Consider the following 15,141-nt stretch of genomic DNA (forward strand, 5'->3'; position numbering starts at 1 on the left):
ATATATATATATATATATAGATAGATAGATAGATAGATAGATAGATAGATGTCTATGTGTATGTATACATGGTTTTTGCAAGGCAATGGGGTTAAGTGACTTGCTCAAGGACACACAGCTAAGTAATAAGTGTCTGAAGTCAAATTTGAACTCAGGTCTTCCTGATTCCAGGACTGGTGCTCTACCCACTGCACCACCTAGCTGCCCCTGCCTCTGATATAATTTTAAGCGCAACTCACTATCATTTCTGTCTGACCCAGTCTAAGATAAGCTCATGTGGCAATTCAATTGGTTGGGTTTCCAAGTACATGCTATATAGGTTGCCTTAGTTTCATTCTATATGGGATGTTCAACTTTTTAACAATCCTCATGAAATCTCATCGAGGAGATTCTGGGATTTGATGTAATCAGCATTAATGCTCCACAAATAGGAACATTTGGAGTACCTCATTATCCTTAGTAACTCTATTCTGTTTGTTAGCTAGACAGGATATTCTCTATTTACCAGAAAGTCTCTCCTCTTGTTTGACCTTAATAATAATAACATTTAACTTAACAACAACAACCAAAAGTACGTATTATGAACAAGCATCATATGTTCTCTAAAGCTCCATCCACTCTGTCAAAATGTCATAGCCCCTATTCTCATGCCACTTGCATTCTCTTTATCAACCCAACATATATATAGATGTTTAAATATAAAGTATTTGAATAGGAAAAGAACTTTAATATCTGGAGGATCATGGGAAGATTTAATTAAGCAGTCAATCTCAGACTTGAAGGAAGAAAAGCACCCCTCAAAAAAGAGAGATAAGGAATGGAAGAGTTTGTGCCACCATATTGAAGGAGGGTTGTGACCCAAACGCCCAGTAGATCAATTTGCTTAGAAGTGTGTGAAGGAAGAAGTAAGGAAAAGAAAGCCAGGAAGGTTGATTGGAGCCAAATTAGATATATTATTTTTAATAAGTGAATCTTTCCCAGGATTGAATAATTATTGAACATTTAACTTGATGGCATCCAAGGAATCCAGTACAATCCCAGCATTTATGAAAGACCGTTTGTTGGAGGAGATCTCATGAGGTTTTTTTTTCCCTCCTTCTTCTCTACTCAGATTTTTTTTTGTAACCAGCAAACAATCAAAAATGAACTATTAAATTTTCTGCAATTTTTAGCCAGTTTCAAATTTGTAATGATTTAATCGGTTTTAAAGTATTTGTGGTCATTTAATATCTTATGTGCTTTTCTTTTATTTTGGTATCTTTCTATTTCTTGAAATTGCTTATCAGTCATTGAATCCTTTCAAAATCATGGTACCTTGAATGTGAATTCCCTTCAGGAAGTATTTGTTTAAGTAAAAATTAGGAACAATCTAGAAGCTTCCATATCATGGGTAGAACTTTTAGAAAACTTACATTCCCCAGGCGTGGTCTTCAAGAACCCAGGGTCACTTGCATTCCCATCAGACATCACAGAGGGATTTTGTGGAAGAAACTTCTGAATATGATAAATTTAAGAAGATAATGTAAAAGAAACTGTTGAATACAATGAATACAAATAATCATTGGTTCAATTTTTTCATATTCCATATAAAGAAACCTTAAGAATGAGATTTTTAAAAAAAATACTAGAAATTCTAGTTAGGATGAACAATTTATAGTCATTTTCTTTTAGAATAATTGAACTAAATCCCCTCCTTTTGCAATTTTGCCTTCAAGATTTTTGCTTCATTTAGTTTCATAATCTGGAAACTGAAAGGAAACTATACTTTGTATAGACCTTTGCAGGAATTATGTATATTTAAGTCTTTGAGTATACAATAAAATTGAGTCATATATTATTTATTATGTATATTTGCACTCAAAATATTTTGTCTCCTTTTTTTTACTATTTAAACAAAAACTCATTATTCATGTTAAATCTTAAAACATAGCTTCCATTCTAAATCAGGTTCATTAATTATAACATTTCATAGGTGATTTTACTTAGTCTTTATAAAAGTTAGTACATAGTACATAGTAGAGTAAAGGATTTATAATTGGAACATAGGTTCAAAATCTTCCTCTGACACTTAATAGGGGTATTAATTGATTGATTAATTAATTATTGTGCAAGTCATTCACTGTCCTATCTGGAAACTGAAAGGGAACTATACTTTGTATAGACCTTTGCAGGAATTATGTATATTTAAGTCTTTGAGTATACAATAAAATTGAGTCATATATTATTTATTATGTATATTTGCACTCAAAATATTTTGTCTCCTTTTTTACTATTTAAACAAAAAATCATTATTCATGTTAAATCTTAAAACATAGCTTCCATTCTAAATCAGGTTCATTAATTATAACATTTCATAGGTGATTTTACTTAGTCTTTATAAAAGATAGTACATAGTACATAGTAGAGTAAAGGATTTATAATTGGAACATAGGTTCAAAATCTTCCTCTGACACTTAATATGTGTATTAATTGATTGATTAATTAATTATTGTGCAAGTCATTCACTGTCCTAGAATCTCAGTTTCTTAATCTATAAAAAGGGATAACAATAATATCCATAGTACCTACTCGCAAGGTGCTTGTGCCTCACAAATAAAATAATATATAGAAATTTATAAAATGTCATTTTGAATTCCGATATCATGGTATACAAAAGAAGAGAAATATTAGATGACATTAATACCCTTGAAAATACTAAAAAATCAATATAACAACTCTTATGATTACTTTCTCTTCTGCATATGACTATTGTAGATCAAATGACTGAGCTGTATAGAAAATAAAAGATCCAGATGTATTTGTGATTTATTGATAACAGAAAGGCATTAAATTTGGTAAAAAGCCATAAAAGAGGAATCTTTTGCATATATTCTTTTTGTTTGTTTTGTTTTTGCAAGGCAGTGGGGGTTAAGTGACTTGCCCAAGGTCACACAGCTAGGTAATTATTAAGTGTCTGAGGTCAAATTTGAACTCAGGTCCTCCTGACTCCAGGGTCAGTGCTCTGGACCACCTAACTGCTGCCATATATTCAAATCCACAAAAATAACTGTTCAAGGACGATCTGATTGTTATCATCAGCTGAGCTATAAAACTGAGGTATGTTTGCTGGTTAAAGATGTGGAGCATTCATTACCCAAAGTCCTAAATGAAGAGGAATTCCTTGTAGATGGTGAGTTCCTCCAGAAGATGCTCTTTATGAATAATAGTATGCTAATTGTATTAGCAGAACATTATAGGACCTCCTCAATGAAGTCTCTGATTGTTTCAAGAAAATGGACCAGAGGAGCATTCATGAAGGCTTAACAGCAGAACCAAATGACTCAAAAAACACCTGTTATGCAGATTGTAAAGACCAATCCATTGAATTAGCTAACCTAATATTGCAAAGCAGATGGACAGCGAGAGGGACACTAGGACTGAACAGGAGGAAGACTATGAAGTAGACTGCATTAGAGAAATTGCTATCTTTCCTAGCTATTTCCTAGTGCAGAGGTCCATCTTTTTAAAAACATGTATTTTTCGTTTTGTTTTTTTAATTATGATGCTCTCTTTAAGGAATTAAAATTTCATGGAAGAAAAGAGGTTAATGGTGGGACAAAGAAGCAGGAAGATCTAGATTTCACTTCTACCCTCAAACAATTAGAGGTCAAGGTCTATGATTGGACCAGTTTCTTATACTCTCTTAAATTTCTTTATCTACTTGGTGTTTAAAATTTTTTCAAGTCAAGTCAAATCAGGGTTTTTATTAAGTACCTTCTGTGTTTCCAGTGTGGTAAGCATTAGGTATACTTAAAAAAAAGAGGAGGAAAGAAAAAAGAAAAAAAAAACAAAAGCAGTCCCTGCCCTCGAGGACTTCACTGACTAATGGAAAAGATGATATGGAAATAATTATGTACAAAGAAAATATATACTGGATAAGTCAGTGATAATCTGAGAGGGAAGGCACGAACCTTAGGAAGAACTGAGAAGTTTCTTTTAATGAGATATTTTTACTGAAACTCAAAATGAGCCAGGGAAGGCAGGTGTCAGGACAAATCTACAATCCACAGTTTAGCCAAACTGACCACCTTGCTCCTCTTCACAGGATGCCCCATCTACTGCCACTGTGCCTTGGCCATGCCTTGGATTCACTCCCTCTCACTTCTTCCTCTTGCGATCTCTGCTTTCCTTATGCTTGATATATTTCCTATTTTTTAAAATTCTAATACCTTTATTCCCCAGGTTATACTGTCTTGTTCCCTAAACAGGTACATGTTCCTTTCCCATTAAAATGTAAATAACTTGAAATCAAGTTAAATTTTGCTTTTACTTTTGTATCCCCAGCTCCTAGGTCAGTGCTTGTCATTTAATTTGACCTTCCTAAATATTTCTTGGTTGAATGAACCTACACTTTCTCTCTTTCCTTATGCTTAACATCAAACTCAGTCTGAATTAGAAAATTTTTAAATATTTTATTTTTTCCAATTATACATGAAGACAATTTTCTGAAAGATTATATTTATTTTGTGTTTTACAATTTCCCACCCCCCAATCTTGCTTCCCTCCCCCCCCAATCCCCACAGAAGGTAGTATTTTAGTCTTTACATTGTTTCCATGGTATGCATGGATCTAAGTTGAATATGATGAGAGAGAAATTATATCCTTAAGGAAGAAACATAAAGTATGAGATATGGCAGAATTACATAATAAGATAACTTTTTTTTAAAAATTAAAGGTAATAGTCTTTGGTCTTTGTTCAAACTCCACAATTCTTTCTCTGGATACAGATGGCAATATCCATCACAGATAGCCCCAAATTGTACCTAATTATTGCCCTGTTGGTATGAGTAAGTCCATTAAGGTTGATCATCACCCCCATGTTGCTGTTAGGGTATACAATATTCTTCTGGTTCTCATCTCATTCAGTATCAGTTCATGCAAATCCTTCCAGGCTTTCCTGAATTCCCATCCCTCCTGGTTTCTAATAGAACATTAGTGTTCCATAATTTACATATAACACAGTTTATTTATCCATTCCCCAATTGATGGACAGTCCCTCAATTTCCAATTCTTTGCCACCACAAACAGAGCTGCTATGAATATTTTTGTACAGGTGATGTTTTTACCCTTTTTCATAAACTCTTCAGGGTATAGACCAAGTAGTGGTATTGCTGGATCAAAAGATATGCACATTTTTGTTGCCTTTGGGGCATAATTTTTTAATTTAACTTTGAGTTCCAAATTGCCTTTTCTACTCTCTCTCCCGCCACTCCCAAGATGGTAAGTAACCTGATATAGGTTATATGTGCCATCATGTAAAACATTTCCATATTAGTCATGTTGTGAAAGAAAAAACAGAACAAAAGGGGGAAAAATACCAAAAAGTGAAAATAGGAATGCTTTCATCCATATTCAGACTCGTCAATTCTTTCACCAGATCTGGAGAGAATTTTCTGCCATGAGTCTTTTGTAATTATCTTGAATCATTGTATTGCTGAGAAGAGCTATGTTAGTAATTATTGATCCTCTCAGTGTTTCTTGTTACTGTGTATAATGGTTTCCTGGTTCTGTTCATTTAGCTTTGCATCATTTCATAGAATTCTTTAAAGACTTTTCTGAAATCCATCTGCTCCTCTTTTCTTATGGTACCATAGTATTCTGTTACATGATTTCAATATTCAATATATATTAACTTCATGTTTGTTAAAATTGAAAGATAAGGTGGCATCAGATCTTGGAATACTTCATAGAAGTGTTTGAATTTTACTTGGTAATAGAGAGCAGGGGTACAACCAAATCTATGTATAAGAAAGTAGATTTTTGGAAGTGGTATAAATATTAGAAGGCGTGGGAAGAGGGCAGAATTGGGTAACCTATAAGGTACTGTAATTGCAGAGATAAGTTTATTCTCTTTGTAAACAGTGCACAGTATAACAAGGGATGATACTACCACATCCTATGCTGTGGTTGTATGAGAACATTTGCAGTTTGTCAGGAAGGCTGGAGGGCAGATACTCATAACAGTGATGGAGTATGGAAAAATAAGACCAAGGTGCCAAAGGAAAGAGAAGGAGAAAAATGCATAGGAAGCAAAAAGAACTGCAATTTAGCTGAATCTGACCACTGCCAGTGCACAGCTTCTGTAAGCAACAAGGATCTCTTTCCAGCTTTCACCTTCTATCTTGAGAACCTATTGTCATGACCCAAAGACCCTAATTCATAATTTTGGAATACACATAAGGTCCAGCAAGTCTTCTTATTGTTAAAAGCCATGGAAGGAAGAGTTCATTTGATTAACAAAAGTCCTCAATCATAGAATCTCTGCACACAATTTTCCTGCTCAAACATATATATATATATATATATATATATATATATATATACATGAATATAGATATTGATATACATATATATTTATATACACATACTAATATAAATGTATTTATGGGTATGTATATGTAAATATATATATATATATGTATATATGTGAAACAGAAATGGAGGGTAGTCAGTCTCTTTCTATAGCTGATCTTGGTGGAAAATCAGAATCTTACTAATTTGTCATTAGCCTCTAGGGAGGGAACCAAGGAAACTTAAAATAAAGAGCAAAAATGAACTCAGCAGAGGGAGTGAATTATATTTGATTTTGACCATTTTTCACTGAAATGAAGGCTAGTTTAAAGGAATATCACTCTCTCTCCAGAAGAGAGAGAAGACAATAGGATTCACAATACATTTACAAGATTTCAGTGCTGAGACAATACCTCTCATTCCTCAAAGCTCCTTGAACAAATAGCTGAGAGGAAGGAGGGAACAAAGAATTTCACTTTAAAAATAGTATCTCATTTGATCCTCATAACAGTTTAGGGAGCTGCTATTATCCTTATTTTACAGTTGAGGAAAGTGAGACAGACTGCAAGTAAATTGACCAGGACCAGCTAGTAAATGTCTGAAACAGATTTGAACTCGCATCTTCCTGACTACAGGCTAACACCCCCCTTTACCTTTCTTTCCCTAGATTGCTGGAGCTTGTTAAATCTAGCACTATGTGAATAAGACAATACTCACAAATTCAATTTTCCTATTCTTGCTAACTGTAACAAGCTGATAAACAGGTGAGGCAAATATATCTGGGATGACTTGAAACCTATATTTCCCTGAAGTCTAGGAGGTTGTAATTTGGAAAATGGTAACAAGATATTGGTATTTATTAAAAACATACATTACATTTTATTTTTAGTAAATGTCCTTTTTTCCTTCCTCCTTATCCATCAAAGGCATGTATTCACTATTACTACATGATGGGCACTGGTGCTAAGAAAACATTCACAGAATGAAATGCTCCCTACTCTCAAAGAGCTAATATTTTAATATGATTAATTTTGACTGGACAAAGAGGTTAAGAGATAAATGTAGGCTTCCAAGCAGTGGTTGAATAGATCATAAACCCAAATATTATAGAAACTGTTATGTGGCAGTGAAATATAATATAATCAAGATAATTGATAATGAAAGGTTCATCTGGAGGATTGGCAGAAAGGATTTGGGGAAATAATATGATAAAGCAAAGAGGCAAAGATAATTTCAAATCGGTGTATATGATAGATTTGGGGAAGGGTGGTGCCACAGATCAAACCAGTAAAATCAAAGAAAGAGCAGGTTCATGAGGAAAGATGATGGCTTTTTATTTGGACATGTTCAATTTAAGGTGGTTTGGAGATTCGAGTATATGATGCTCAGAATCAAAAGCATGAATAAATAATATAGATTTGGAAGTCACTTGCTTATTGTGAGAACTGAAACCATGAAAGTGATTGAATTGTAAAAAGAAAAAGGAAAGAAAATCCAGGATAAGCCCTTGATGAATACCCACTATTAAGAGACAGGAAGATGAGCATCCAATGAATGGGGTTAAGGAGGCTTTAGGAGGAAAGCAGACACATGAGAAGAGATAGTTTTCAATTGAGGGGAGTGGTCATCAGTGGCTCAAAGGTCAGAAAGGTCAAGGAGAATAAGGATTGAGCAAATCCCATTGGCTATGGAGATTAAAAAGTCATTGATTATATTTAAGAGAAGAATTTTAGGAGAACATTTGGGACAGAAAGCCAGTGGCAAGAAAGGAGTGGGGGATAGTGAGGAAAATAGAACCAATGACTAAAGGCATTTTATATTTTATAAGACGGCACAGTGGCCAGATGGACTAGAGGAATCAAAGAATTCTTTCAGTATTAGGAAACCTACTCTTTTTATGATAATAAGAATCCAAAGCAAGGGAGGTTTGTGAAGGTAGTTTGTGAGAGAAACATTGTTTTGGCAAAATTATGAAGAAAAAGGGATGAATCAGAATCAATTTTAGTGTGAAGGATAGAAGGAATATCTTTACCTTGAAGAGATTGTGTGGTGAGATAATATAAAAAGAATTGCCCTTGCCATCAGCAGAGACACTCTATAGTTTTGTGAGTATGGAGACACATGAGCCTTTAGACAGCAAGACAAGAGTTCAAATCCATCTTCAACCCCTTCCTAGTTGGGTAACCATGGGCAAGTCATTTGAGCTCTCTTTGCCTCAGTTCAGCTGTATGATGGAGATAATAGCAGCACTTGTCTCCCAGGGCTGTTGCAAAGATCATGAGATATTTGTAAAAGGTTATTAGCACAGAATGTCATATATGCTATATAAGTTCTCATTCCTTTTCCTCACCCTTCCCTTTTTTTCAAAGTCTCAATTTCCTCATCAATACAAAAAGAAGAGTAATAATACCTGCTGCTTAGTGATGAAGTAGTTTATGAATATAGAGGGGCGTTTTTTTACATTTTAATGGTTGTTTAATGGTTGTTAAAGGTTTAGAAATGAAGGTGACTGAAGAAGCTTAACTTGGATGACCTTCATTTTCTAACCAAAATATAATCTGCTTTAATGTGGGTACTTTGGGGTATTAGTTGGGCAACAGAAGAAAGGAAAAAAAATCATATATGTGTGTGTGTATGTGTGTGTGTGTGTGTGTGTGTGTGTGTGTATAATCAGATAATCATTAGAATTAGCTTCATAAAATATTCTTTGGGTTCTTTAAACTTGTATCACAAAAATAGCAGTACAATACTCAGTTGAGCCTTCTTTCAAAACATTTGAATCTGTTCAATAGATGGGAGTTGGAGGAGGGGGGGAAGAATTTCCTGTTTGAAATGAGTATTCTCTTTTTAAAATGAACTTTTTTAACCTTATCGAATGATAAAGGGATATGAATGAGTTGAATTAGAGATGACTGCATACAGTACCATGAAAGGTCATAGAATTGGTAGGGACCTTGAAATGCAAGCCTGCACATAAGACAAAAAATAACTGTAATATGTTTATCATTTCTTTAAAACAATTATATCAAAAGACAACCTACTTACATCCGCAGATTTCATTAATTCATTGTGCGACTCTTGAGTTTGGATAACCTATAATACTCTATAATACTATCACTCCCTCAGGGAGCCCAGAGTGGGGAGAGGAGGCTAGTGGAATTATTTTCCAAGCATAATTTAATTATAGGGAGAAACAAGAGAGAGCCATGCTAAGAGAGACTTCTTCAAGCTTATTACCAGATATGAGTGGAAAGAACATAGACTCAATTGGGACTATGACTGCTTATAGATCTTTTAAGTAACTGATTCTTTTAAAATAGCAAAATAAACCCATGACCCTCACTTTGTTTCTTCCATGATAGTTTCACTTATGAAAAGTATAAAAGAAAATTATGACAGAGTTCACGTTTGAGATAAAGTAATTTGTGATTAAATTGCAAACTCCTTGAGGGCAGGAAACTACCTTCCCTCCCCCCCTTTTATATCCCTACCTTTGATTAAATTATCTTCTGTAGAGTAGGTGTTCAATAACATTGTATTAGATTGAATTGATTTGGTGGAAGGAACAGATTCAGGTCAATTCATTTCAACATTTTGCATTTTGCATAGGCTAACCCAGTCTTGAAATAAAACGTGACTTCAGGAAGGTGATGCTATGATTTGCAAATGAATTGAATTGAAGTGGGGAACCCTATGCAGTCATCAAACTCACTTTCCAGAGCTACCTTGGTTCATGTGGAAAAAAAGATATAGATAGATATAGATCAAGATGACTGGAGGTGGTCCTGAGGCAGTGGGGAAACTTTGGATTTTTCAAGTTAAGGTCTTTCCCAGGTCTCAATATGACTGACTAAGCAATGCCTATTCAGTGATTAAGGCTAGGTAAGAAATGAGGCAAAGAATGACCTCTTTCAGAGTGGATATAAATAGCAATTGTCTATGTTTTGACCAGAAACCCTGAGGGATATAAAAAGGATGGGCTCCTTGGATTTTGGTTAAAATTTCAATGTAACCCTTTATACCTCGGAAAACATCCATCTCTACAAAAGGGCTTGATTTATTTTTATTGTCTAGGCTTAATGAAGCATTAAGGATACATAAGTATTGTTTTATAAATGTTACTTGGGCTTAGCAAACATTCAGTATTAGGTTTAGGGATTTACTTTGGATTAAGAAGAAGGAGAAGGAGAAAGGGAAGAGAAAGGGCAGAAGAAGAAGAAGAAGAAACTAGAAGAAAGAAGCATTTTAAAGTCACTTTATGGTTGACTATTTTTAGGTCCCCCTCCATTATCTAGCCCTACATATCTTTTTCTTCTTGTCTCAAATTACTCTCTAAAGATTATACACTAAGAGCTGAAGAGATCTCAGAGGCTCTAGTTGAGGCACTTGAGGACCAGAGAGAGATTGTATTTTATCTATTTAAATGTATATCCATTACTTCATTTGAGTCTAGCAATGTACCTTAGTACAATTGTCCCTCCTAATCTTACTGCTGTTGGGAGCCCCTAGTTTTCTTCAAGGTTCAACTCAATCACCTGCCCCATACATAAAATATTTCCTGATTCATTCCCTCTTCTCTTGCTAAAATTACCTTGTATTTATTTACCCATAGACATACATTTCTCTTCCCCTTTCCTAGTAATTTGTTAGCTCAATTGAGGCAACAGAGCATGTTATTTTGTTTCTGTATCTCCAGCACCTGGTAAAAGGTCTACCAAAGTATAGGTACCTTAATATATTTGTTGAATTGAATTTAATAATTGCATAATCCATATATCCAGTCTTGATCTCTCTTCTTAAAGTAAATGGTCTTCTCCATTCCTATTAGATATTTTCTATCCCTAAATATCCCAACAAGGGTTCAATTTCAGCATTTCCTAAAGTGACCTCATTGTCTTTACCCTTATACTTATTCTTTCTTTAGACTTCCCATTTTCTCTCTTTGACAATACTATTCACTCAATCACTATTTTTATCAAGCTTAAGAGTTAGCTTTACAGTGTTGGTGGAGTTGTGAACTTATCCCAACTTTCTGAAGAGCAATTTGGAATTATGCACAAGGTCAATAAAAATGTGCATACCCCTTGATCCACAATGCCACTAATTGGTCTATACCCTTGAAGAGACCATGAAAAAGGGTCAAAACATCACTTGTACAAAAATATTCATAGTAGCCCTGATTGTGGTGGCAAAGAATTGGAAATTGAGGGAATGTCCATCAATCGGGAAATGGCTGAACAAATTGTGGTATATGTATCTTATGAAACACTATTATTCTATTAAAAACCAGGAGGGATGGAAATTCAGGCAAGCCTGGAAAGACTTGCAATGAAGTGATGCTGAATGATATGAGCAGAACCAAAAGAACATTGTACACCCTAACAGCAACATGAGAGTGATGATCAATCTTAATGGACTTGCTCACTCCATCACTGCAACAATTAGGCACAATTTGGGGGGATCTGTGATGGAGAATACCAACTGTATCCAGAGAAAGAATTGTAGAGTTTGAACAAAGACCAAAGACTATTACCTTTAATTTTTTTTTAAATCATTATTATGTAATTTTGCTATCTCTTCTTATACTTTATTTTTTTCCTTAAGGATATGATTTCTCTCTCATCACATTCAACTTAGATCAAAGTACATCATGCAAACAATGTAAAGATTTACAGACTGCCTTCTGTGGGGGGGTTGGGGGAGGGAAGTGAGATTAGGGGAAAAATTGTAAATTTCAAAATAAATAAATAAGAATTAGCTTTAACTTTTTCTTCCTCCAGTCCCTTAGATATACAATTATTTGCCAAATCCCATCAATTCCATCTTTGCATCTCTCAGTTCTTTTTCTTCTAAGTTCTTCTGTCACCGCCATAGAATGAGTCTATACTTCCAACTGTCTGTTTTATTGAAATTTCTTGTTTAGTCATTTTCAATGATGCCAGAGTCTTTTGTAACCCTATTTGGAGTTTTCTTGACTCTAGAGATACTGGAGGGGTTTATCATTTTTCTTTTCCAGCTCATTTTACGGATGATAAAATTGAGACAAACTGGGTTAAGTGACTTGCCTGGGGTCACAGAAGTAAGTGTCTGAGGTGACATTTGAACTCAGGATTCCCAAGCTCCAGGGCCAGAGGCCTCATCACATAGCTACCTGTGATCTATGTGAATAAATCTTCATTCCTAAAATGTTTGCCTATTTCATTCTCTCCCTGCATCAGAATAGTCTTTGTTATATAATTAATCTTTGCCCAAAACTTCCATTTACTTATTGATTTCTCTTCTAACAGCCCCACAGGACATTCAAAGTCCCCTTCCACTATCTACACCAATATGCCTTTTTTTCCCTTCTCTCAAATTATTCCCCAAAGTTTATAGATTACAAACTGAAGGCATCTCAGAGGTTCTAGTTGAGGGAACTGAGGACCAAAGAGAGGTTGTGTCTTGCCCAAGGCCATTAACTAGAATATGATAGAGTAGAAATTTGAATTCAAGAACTTTGATCCAGTAGTGTTCTTTTTCTTTGTATCTTGGTAATTTGCCTCTCTCTTTGCTGCAGTCAAAATGGATTTCTTTCTGCTCCCCTGACCATATCCTTTACTTCTTTGCCTCTGGACACTTACTCACAGTGTTTCCTTTGCCAAGTAACTTCCCTCACTAACTGGTCTTGTTGAATTCCTGTTTATCACACAAATGGATTATTACGTGGAACTTGTATAGAATATTATATAGAGATCAAATCAATTTATTATGTGATAAATATTATTCATAGACCTTTTGATGTTTTATTTCCATTCTATAATATAAAGTCCATGAAGAAAGGGACTATTTAAAGTTTTCATTCTAGTACCAAAATGCTCTGCTCACAACATGAAATGAATGAAAATTGTATGTAGACAGATAGAGTAGCAACTTGGTGCAGTAACAACACTAATTTTGCTATCACTGAGGCCAGTCATTTAACTATACATTTTTTCACCCATCAAATCCACATCATATATCCTACCTGTCTTTATTGTGCTTTATTGAAAACACATTAGAACCCTTAGGCATTAGGTAAAAGTGAATGGTAATTGCAAAATGTAGACTTTAATCCCCCTTCTTTTTCCTAACCAAATGTCCTATAAGGAAGTCTCAAAAGACCATCTTTAATGGCATCTTGACAGTGACAAGGTTCAAGGATCCTTTTTTAAAAATGAGAAATAGGGGTGGCTAGTTGGTGCAGTGGATAGAGCACCAGCCCTGGAGTCAGGAGTACCTGAGTTCAAATCCGGCCTCAGACACTTAATAATTACCTAGCTGTGTGGCCTTGGGCAAGCCACTTAACCCCATTTGCCTTACCAAAAACCCCCCTAAAAATGAGAAATATAATTTTAAAAGATGTTCACTGAACACATTTATGTCTTACTTGTGAAAGGGCGTTTCTATTCTTGCAGGTGTCCCAAAGTCCCCATATAGATTCCCTTAAATCTGGTAATCCCATAACACAGGAAATTTTGTATTCACAGAGCCCAAATAACTTAAAAGATGTCCATTGGTAGTTCATTCTCAGTGTTTTTACTTTACTTTTGACTGCGTCCTTCAAGTGATTTAATTACTCCTCCAAGACAGACCCATATTTAATATTAGCAAAAAAAATGTTGAAAACTGTCAAGTAACTGTCATCCCAGTACCTTTTTTTTACTCCCCCACCATGAAATATATTGGAACAAGCCATAGAGCGATTAATGTTTCAGTCATTCTTTGAGGCTTACATGTCTTAAATTTGGCTTTATCCCCAAAGTTTCTGTTTTTAAGCTCTCTTCCCAACAATCCTGTTCTGTATTCATTAAGCCATTTTTCCCCCAGTAATTAATTTCATGTACATTTGAATACATTCAAAAGAATAGGGATGTTGCTAGACCCATACAAATAACCCTTACAGAATTCCTGGTTCCATGCCAGTGCTGTCAGCCTTCCAAAAACACAGATTGGATTGGTTAACCAGGAAGCCATAAACAGCCTATCAACAAGTATTTATACAGATGTTAATGAAATTAAAATTCTGTAAGTGTAACGTTTATGCCAAGATCCAATTTTATGTTTGCTTCATTTGTGAGGTATGATGCAATAACCTCTCTTAATAAACACATACGGAACATTTATACTTTCTAATATAAATCATATTTCTAGAGTATTTTCAGTATATAATCTATCCAAGTTACCAAAAATGTTTCCATACCATAGGTTCTTTTTTTTTCTTTTTCTCTATTTGAGTAGTTATGCTCAGACTCCATCAGGACATTTAAAAAAAAGTTAGATTCTTTGCCATCCATGAAACCAAGTATTTGAGAATTGCTTTATTATAAAATGACATTAAGAAAAAGGAGAAAAGAGGTATGTCATGGGAAAACTGCCATCATCGTTGTACAATAATACAAATGATTAACTTTCTCTTTTTAGAGTTCTCAAATGATAATTGGTTCTTGCTCCACTTCAGTATGAGAATATTATGTTTTAAAATATGAAAGGATGAATCTATTTGAAGCATATGGATTTGATAAGAGACTTTTATTCTATCTATAGTGAATAAAAGGAAAATACCTTTACTGGTAAAACTGTCTCCTTTGCCTTCAGTGAACCTTGCAACCTTAAGGATCACCTGCTGTACTTTGTATTTCTTAAAGAAAATAACAAAATATTTTTAAAATGTTTTCATATAACAATAACAAATAATAACTATTCATCACTTCCAAATACTAAGATATTTTGGAATTTCAAGGATCTGTGATTTTATTACTTTGGATACTCCCTCCAATATACAAATCACAACCA

General features: G+C 34.4%; 1 protein-coding gene across 2 annotated transcripts in view; it reads left to right on the forward strand.

Annotated features, from left to right (window-relative positions):
- LRRIQ1 (leucine rich repeats and IQ motif containing 1) overlaps positions 1 to 15,141 on the forward strand; it is a 252,049-nt gene that overhangs the window by 177,353 nt on the left and 59,555 nt on the right. The gene's annotated exons all lie outside the window — the stretch shown is intronic.

This window comes from Macrotis lagotis, chromosome 2 (assembly GCF_037893015.1).
Source record: "Macrotis lagotis isolate mMagLag1 chromosome 2, bilby.v1.9.chrom.fasta, whole genome shotgun sequence".
Classification (NCBI taxonomy): domain Eukaryota; kingdom Metazoa; phylum Chordata; class Mammalia; order Peramelemorphia; family Peramelidae; genus Macrotis; species Macrotis lagotis.